Source organism: Balaenoptera musculus, chromosome 4 (assembly GCF_009873245.2).
Source record: "Balaenoptera musculus isolate JJ_BM4_2016_0621 chromosome 4, mBalMus1.pri.v3, whole genome shotgun sequence".
In the NCBI taxonomy this organism is placed as follows: domain Eukaryota; kingdom Metazoa; phylum Chordata; class Mammalia; order Artiodactyla; family Balaenopteridae; genus Balaenoptera; species Balaenoptera musculus.
The window spans coordinates 79362889-79369553 of record NC_045788.1 but is presented as its reverse complement, the minus strand read 5'-3'; positions in this window follow the sequence as shown (position 1 = coordinate 79369553).

Here is a 6665-nt window from a genome sequence, read left to right as displayed (position 1 = left end):
TAGGACAGCTTAGGTGCTGAGAAAACCCCTTTCCCACAGTGGACTCTCTGTTGCCAAAGAAACAAACCCATTTTTGCATTAACAAAAATTTTCAGGAAGTTGTGTTTTTGTTTTTTCTAACAAGACTGGCTGCAATCCCAGCAGTGAAGAGTCACAAGAAGCTTTCTGACCTCTGTTTCAGGTCAGTCCCCCAGGGCACCCACCTGGCAACAAACACCCTGATTTCTGCTATGGAGCTGGAGTGTTGTTGCAGTGACTTTCAGCCTCTCAGTGGAGCCCCTGTGACTCCTTTCTCAGCTTCATTCAAACCCATCTATATAGCCTGCACCCAGAATGGGGTGGCCAGACCTGGGCTTTAAGACCACGGTGCTCCCGTGTGGTGCCACAGTCTGTTAAAGCTGGTGGAAAAAGCCACCAGTGTGAGAGCGGTCACCTCTTCTTTGTACGCTCTCACATTCTTTCTGGTTCTCTGAGATGGAAATCACCAGAATTCTTAAAACGAAAAGAGAAGTGGACATTCAGAGCTAACCCTGATCTAAACGGAGGGCTCTTTCCCTATTGCCCACTGCCTCTCTCCCTCCTGCATTTGGCACTCTACTCTGTGCCTGAAAACCTTGACTCTACCATAATTCCTACACCGCCTTTCCCCATCCTCTCTGCCCATCCAAACATCTTCCTTCCATAAAGGAGCATACCAAATGTCACTTCCTCAATAAGCTCTCTTTGACTCTTCTAATCCCCATCTGCTCTTCCCCTTCTCTGAGCTCCTAATGTCTGTACCACTCCTTTGTCACATCTAGCCAATCCCCCCTAATTTACTGAGTGCCTACTGTGTGCCTAGAACTGTATCAAGCACTATGGATGCAAAGGTGAACAGAATGGGAGAGAGAGAAGAACAAGATGGACAGACCCTAAGAAAAAGAAACAAGCAATCGCAGGAAAAGATCAGGGCAACCGGCCAAATCTGAGGCTGCAGGATGGTGAAAATGGCAACAAAATATTGGGAGGTATGAGTGGAAATAAGACATACCATGGCCGGGAATTATCTTTGTTATCTTTTAACATGAGCCCAGATCCTTATTGAAATATAACATTCGATTTCAAACTAAATGTAGAAATGGATCCAGAAAAAAGTAACAAGCAATAATAAAACAGATGTTAAACTGGGTAATTCAGAGAAAAGAGCAATCAAAGGAGAGCTGACATATTTTTAAGACTGGCCAAGGGGTTTTGAGGTTCTTGATAATGATCTTTCACTGCCTTGAGCTTTTAATGGATGTAAATGCCCTTTACTTCTGTGGATGACCAAACTAGAGAAAATAATCTTAAATTGAAGCCGGTGATATTTTGGTTGTGTTTAAGGAAGTTTTATTTGTTTTTGTTTTTGTTTTTTTGTGATGAAACTGGAAAGGGCAAATTTCAGAGGAAGTTGCAGTGTTTTATTACTTGATCCTTTAAGAGAAGAGACAAACCCTGTATCCATCAGCATTTGGGCTTCTCTGCCTGAGGGTAGGGGCCTGCCCTGGAATCCTGGCAGTTTGTGATTCTAGGATTCTGGGGATTGAGTTACCACAGACATTGCCTGCTATCCCCCTACCCACACTGTCCATTAGGGCTGCTGGCAAAGTTACAAAAGTCATACTTTTTTCAGTTTGTATTTCGTTTTCCTTGTTCCCCAAGAAACAGTAAGGAGCCAACCATCTGGCAGTAGAAGAATACAGAGATGATTTTGGTGCTTTCATAATGGGACAGTGTAGCTGTCATGAAATCAATCTTGAATAAATGAAAGCTGAAGAGACAAGTGAACAGCCCATTAAAGATTGAACAGTAGGGTGTTTACTGCTTAAACACACTAAACTATTTAACCACCCCTTAGACGAAGTAACCACCTTCCTTTACTCTCCTCCTTCTTTCTTCTTCCCCTTCCTCTTCCCCTTCTCCTCCCTCTCCTCCTCTTTCTTCTTTCTTGCATATTTTCCTGAAAAGTGAAATAGATAGCTGCCCTTTGTTTCTTAGTGACAAAGTAATCTAGGGGAAAAACAATCTTTAACAAAAGGTCATGGTCTCCATATTTCAAAAAAAGGGGGGTAGGGGAGTAGTCTAATTCCATGCATAAAATTAAAGACAAATTGCATGGCTTTAGTGGAAAGGGGGAATTTATCTCTCATCAACTCTTCCCAGAAAGGGCAACATTTAAAGTATACGTTGCACAGACACATTTAGCTGCTATTTGAATAGGAGAAGAAATCTGGCCATTTGCAGCCCAATGTATACAAGGACTGCCCCGTGAAGAGCAGAATTTGATGGAGTGAAGGGCCTTAACAGCACCCTCACACTGACTCCCTCCCGATCCTGGAACTGATTTTGCTGGTGTCCACAGGGGGAGGCTGAGGGACTCTCCAGTGGCTGTCACTACTAGGAAACCTGCCTAAACCGGCTTCCTCTGTGAAGTCTTGGTTTCACTCTCACTCTTTTTAGATTCCCCACCCCAAACTTCAGTTCTCTCCAAAGAGCAGTTTTAGGAATGAACACCAGAGACCAAGGATGAGGGAACTGACACCTCATCAGAGGGAGGAGGAGAGGGCTAAAAATCTGAGAGCACCTAAGTGTCCCCTGACTAGGTTTTTCTTTACCCATAGTCCCAAGGATTCTTCTAGAAACAAAAATGAGAGTGGATTCAGGTAGGTTAGCCTAGGCTGACCCGATGGAGGGGTTGTGGAGCAGAGGCTGGGGGTGGGGGGAGGGGTGGGGAGGGAGGGAGTGGGGGAGGGGTGGGGGTGGGGAGGGAGTGAGGGGGAGGAGTGGGGAGGGGGAGGGGAGGGTGGGGAGGGGTGGGAAGGGAGGGAGTGGAGGAGGAGTGGGGAGGGAGGGAGTGGGGGAGGGAGGGGTAGGGGGGCAGGGGGCACAGGCAGGGAACTTTAGCAAGGCTCCCCAGGTTTTTGGTTTAAGGAGTAGTTACTTTCCATTTCCTGGAAGCTATATTTTCACCCACTGAGAGCCAGTCTTGTGGGCAGTGAAGTTCCTTTAGGATGAACCTGTGGCCAGGAGCACCAAAGGTCCATTGCAAAGCCGGGAAGGGGAGCGTGGGGACTCAGCTGACCAGCTGAGCTCCCCTCCCTGTCGGAAATCCCAGCAGGACTGGGAGAAGCAGAGCAGTGGAGGCCATCTGGTAGAAAATGTACCAAAGAAGGTTTTAAAATCTACGTGGGTCTCCAGATCAAAGGCTGGGAAAAAAACAACTTACAGAAGCAAGCTAGAGCACTCGGGGACATGGGGGAAGAGGGGCGGGCAGGAACATGGACTTCCCCAGGTCTCTTTCTGTTCTGCTTAGAAGGATAGAAGCCACTGCCAGCTCTTAAAACACCAATTTGTATCCACTTATCTCTCCACTCAGTGTTCCCATCCCCACCCTCTGCCATATTTGATTACTGCCTGCTTATTAGAATTACAGCACATATCTTAGACCTTTCTTTAAATGCTACTTTTACACTGTCGTAAAGCAGAGGCCTCTTTTGGAAGGAGCATGAAATATTTTAAAAATCAGATTCAGGAGGTTCAGAGCGTTAATGAACTCAGGGTTTAGTCTATCATATCATTTCAAAGTTTGTGTAAATGGCAGTACAGAGAATGGAAGAAGTCCTGGACTGAGAGTTCAGAGACGGTGGACTCCAGGCCTACTTCCCTCTGCTTGTGTGACCCTAAGGAACTCTCTTCACTTCATTGGGCCTCAGTTTCCTCACTATAAAGTAACAGGTTGTGCAAATATCCCTTCTGACGCTAACATTTTGTGATTTAAACTTTGCTCTTATGTACATATGGATTCTCTTTTTAAAAAGTACTTTGGGGGCTTCCCTGATGGCGCAGTGGTTGAGAATCTGCCTGCCAATGCAGGGCACACGGGTTCGAGCCCTGGTCTGGGAAGATCCCACATGCCGCGGAGCAACTAGGCCCGTGAGCCACAACTACTGAGCCTGCGCGTCTGGAGCCTGTGCTCCGCAACAAGAGAGGCCGCGACAGTGAGAGGCCCGCGCACCGCGATGAAGAGTGGCCCCCGCTCGCCACAACTGGAGAAAGCCCTCGCACAGAAACGAAGACCCAACACAGCCAAAAATAAATAAATAAATAAATAAATTTATTAAAAAAAAAAAAAAAGTACTTTGGGACTATTGGCCAGAGAGCCTGTTGATAAGCTGATCTTCAAGTTTTTTCCTAGCCTTCTTTAAAATCCTTCAAGCAGATACCTGATTTCCATTGTGCAAAGCTGGTGCTCAATCTTACGGAAGATGTGCTTGGAAATGATTCAGTAAGACGGAAAGGAGAAAGCTTAAGACCGTGACCACTCTCATAACCCAGTGACAGGTCCGACTGGAAAATAACTCACGCCTCAGGACTGAGGTGGCACCGAGCAGCCGTGCATTACTGGGGAGGAAATGTCAAACTAAACTTGAATCTTTGCTTTTACTTTTACTATTTTTAAAAAATCTTTGCTTCTCTTGTGCACTGGCTGCTCCAGTTATTTCTGAGCTTCTGGAAATTTTAGTTTGTCTTTTAATTGTTCTTTAAAAATTAGCCCAGACATAATTTTCTCTAGATGCCTCTGTGAACACTGTAAGCTGATAATGTCTCTCTCATATTCGCCCACCTTGTACCTTGAACATTCTCCTTTGTCACAGTGCTCGTGGCCTAATGTCATTACACCCTACGAAGTCTCCTCTATTTGTGTGATTCTTGCCCTACCTCAGTAGCTGCATGGAGTGCCTAGCAAAGTGTCTAGCACATTTTATATGCCGTATTAGTCAGGGTTCTCCAGAGAAACAGGACCAATACATATATGGAAAGGGAGAGAGATTGATTTTAAAGAATTGGCTCATGAGATTGTGGAGGTTGGCAAGTCCAAAATCTGCCGGATAGGCCAGCAGGCTGCAGACGCAGGTTAAGAGGAGTTGAAGTAGCAGCTCCACCTGAAGACAGTCTGCTGGTAGAATTTCTTCTTCATTGGGTGAGAGCAGTCTTTTTTCTATTAAGGCCTTCAACTGAATGGGTAAGGCCCACTTACATGGAAGATAATCAGCTGGCTCCATGTCTACTGATTTCAATGTTAATCTCATCTTAAAAATATCTTCACAGAAACATCTAGAAAATGTTTGACCAAATATCTGGGTACTATTTCCTATGCAAGTTGATACATAAAATTAACCATCACAGATGCTCACTAAGTCTTCTGAAGTGAGTTCATGATACAGGATATGTATGTGAACAGCCGCTTTTGGCTTCCTATTTCTCCTGGACTAGCTTTCTTCTGTTTTCTTCTAAAAAGCCTCTACTTCATTTTTTACCCACTTTAAATCATTTTAACAGATGTGTATTGTGGTCCTATTCTGTGGTATGTTTTTCCTTTGAAACTTTTTGTTATTTTGTGTTTGCTGCAGAGTTCAAGGGGCCCTGTCTATTAACCATTTCCTGTTAGCTCTATCTTTTTTTTTTAATTTTAGCTCTCATGATTTAATGAGGCATGGTGGCATGGTATTACACATTCAGGCCCATGAAGTGGCAAAGATTTGTTTAATCCCCTGTTTTTCAGTTATCTATGCTTCTGTTTTCCTTCTGTTGAACTAGCCTTGGCCATGGTATGGTTGGAGAGGAACTGAACATCAGAGCCTCATATTTCTTGGTTATCAATGTGAAAGGGAGTTTACCCTAGAGGCATTACCTTATCTGAACATTTGGATTCAATTATAGTAATGATACTATCACAAATGACACAGAGAAATGCTTACAATGTGAAGCTCAGTGGTTAAAAAAAAAGGATATAAAATTGTATATACAGAATGACCCGATTTTTTTTTAATGTGCATAAAATAAAGATTGTGAGTATTTAAAATCTGAGTGGTGGAATGTGTTTTTTCTTCTGTGCTTTCTAAAGTTTCTTTCTACATGTAAAATAAAAATTCTTAATGTGAAAAATTTCCCTTTCTCTCTCTCCCTACTCCCAGCAAACTCTCCCATTAGCCTCCTGAGAGGTAATTATAATCATTACTAACAGTGTGACATGTATTCTTTCAGTCATTTTACACACACTCACACACACACACATACACACACAGAGCTCTTTTTTCTTACATAAATAAGACCATGTATATTACTCACTCGAAAATTTAATTTTTTTACTTAACGAAACGTCTGCAAGCTCTTCCCTTGTGAGCCTGATTATTTACCCAAAGTCTACTGATTTAAATGTCTACCTTTTTGGAAAGGTAATTATAATAATTCATAATTATGAATAATTTATTCATAATTATGCCCTAATTTAGGAGAAGGAAACTCATTCTCCACTCTAAACAGAGATTGAGGTTATTTCCAGTTTTCTGCTATGAGAAACAATTCTGCAAAGAAATCCAGAAACATTTATCTTTGTGAACACATGAGAGTTTTTATTTATTTATTTGTTTATTTTATTTATTTATTTAGTTTTGGCTGCGTTGGGTCTTTGTTGCTGCGCGTGGGCTTTTCTCTAGTTGCGGCGAGCAGGGGCTACTCTTTGTTGTGGTGCGCGGGCTTCTCACTGTGGTGGCTTCTCTTGTTGTGGAGCACAGGCTCTAGGCACGTGGGCTTCAGTAGTTGCAGCATGCGGGCTCAGTAGTTGTGGCTCACGGGTGTAGTTGCTC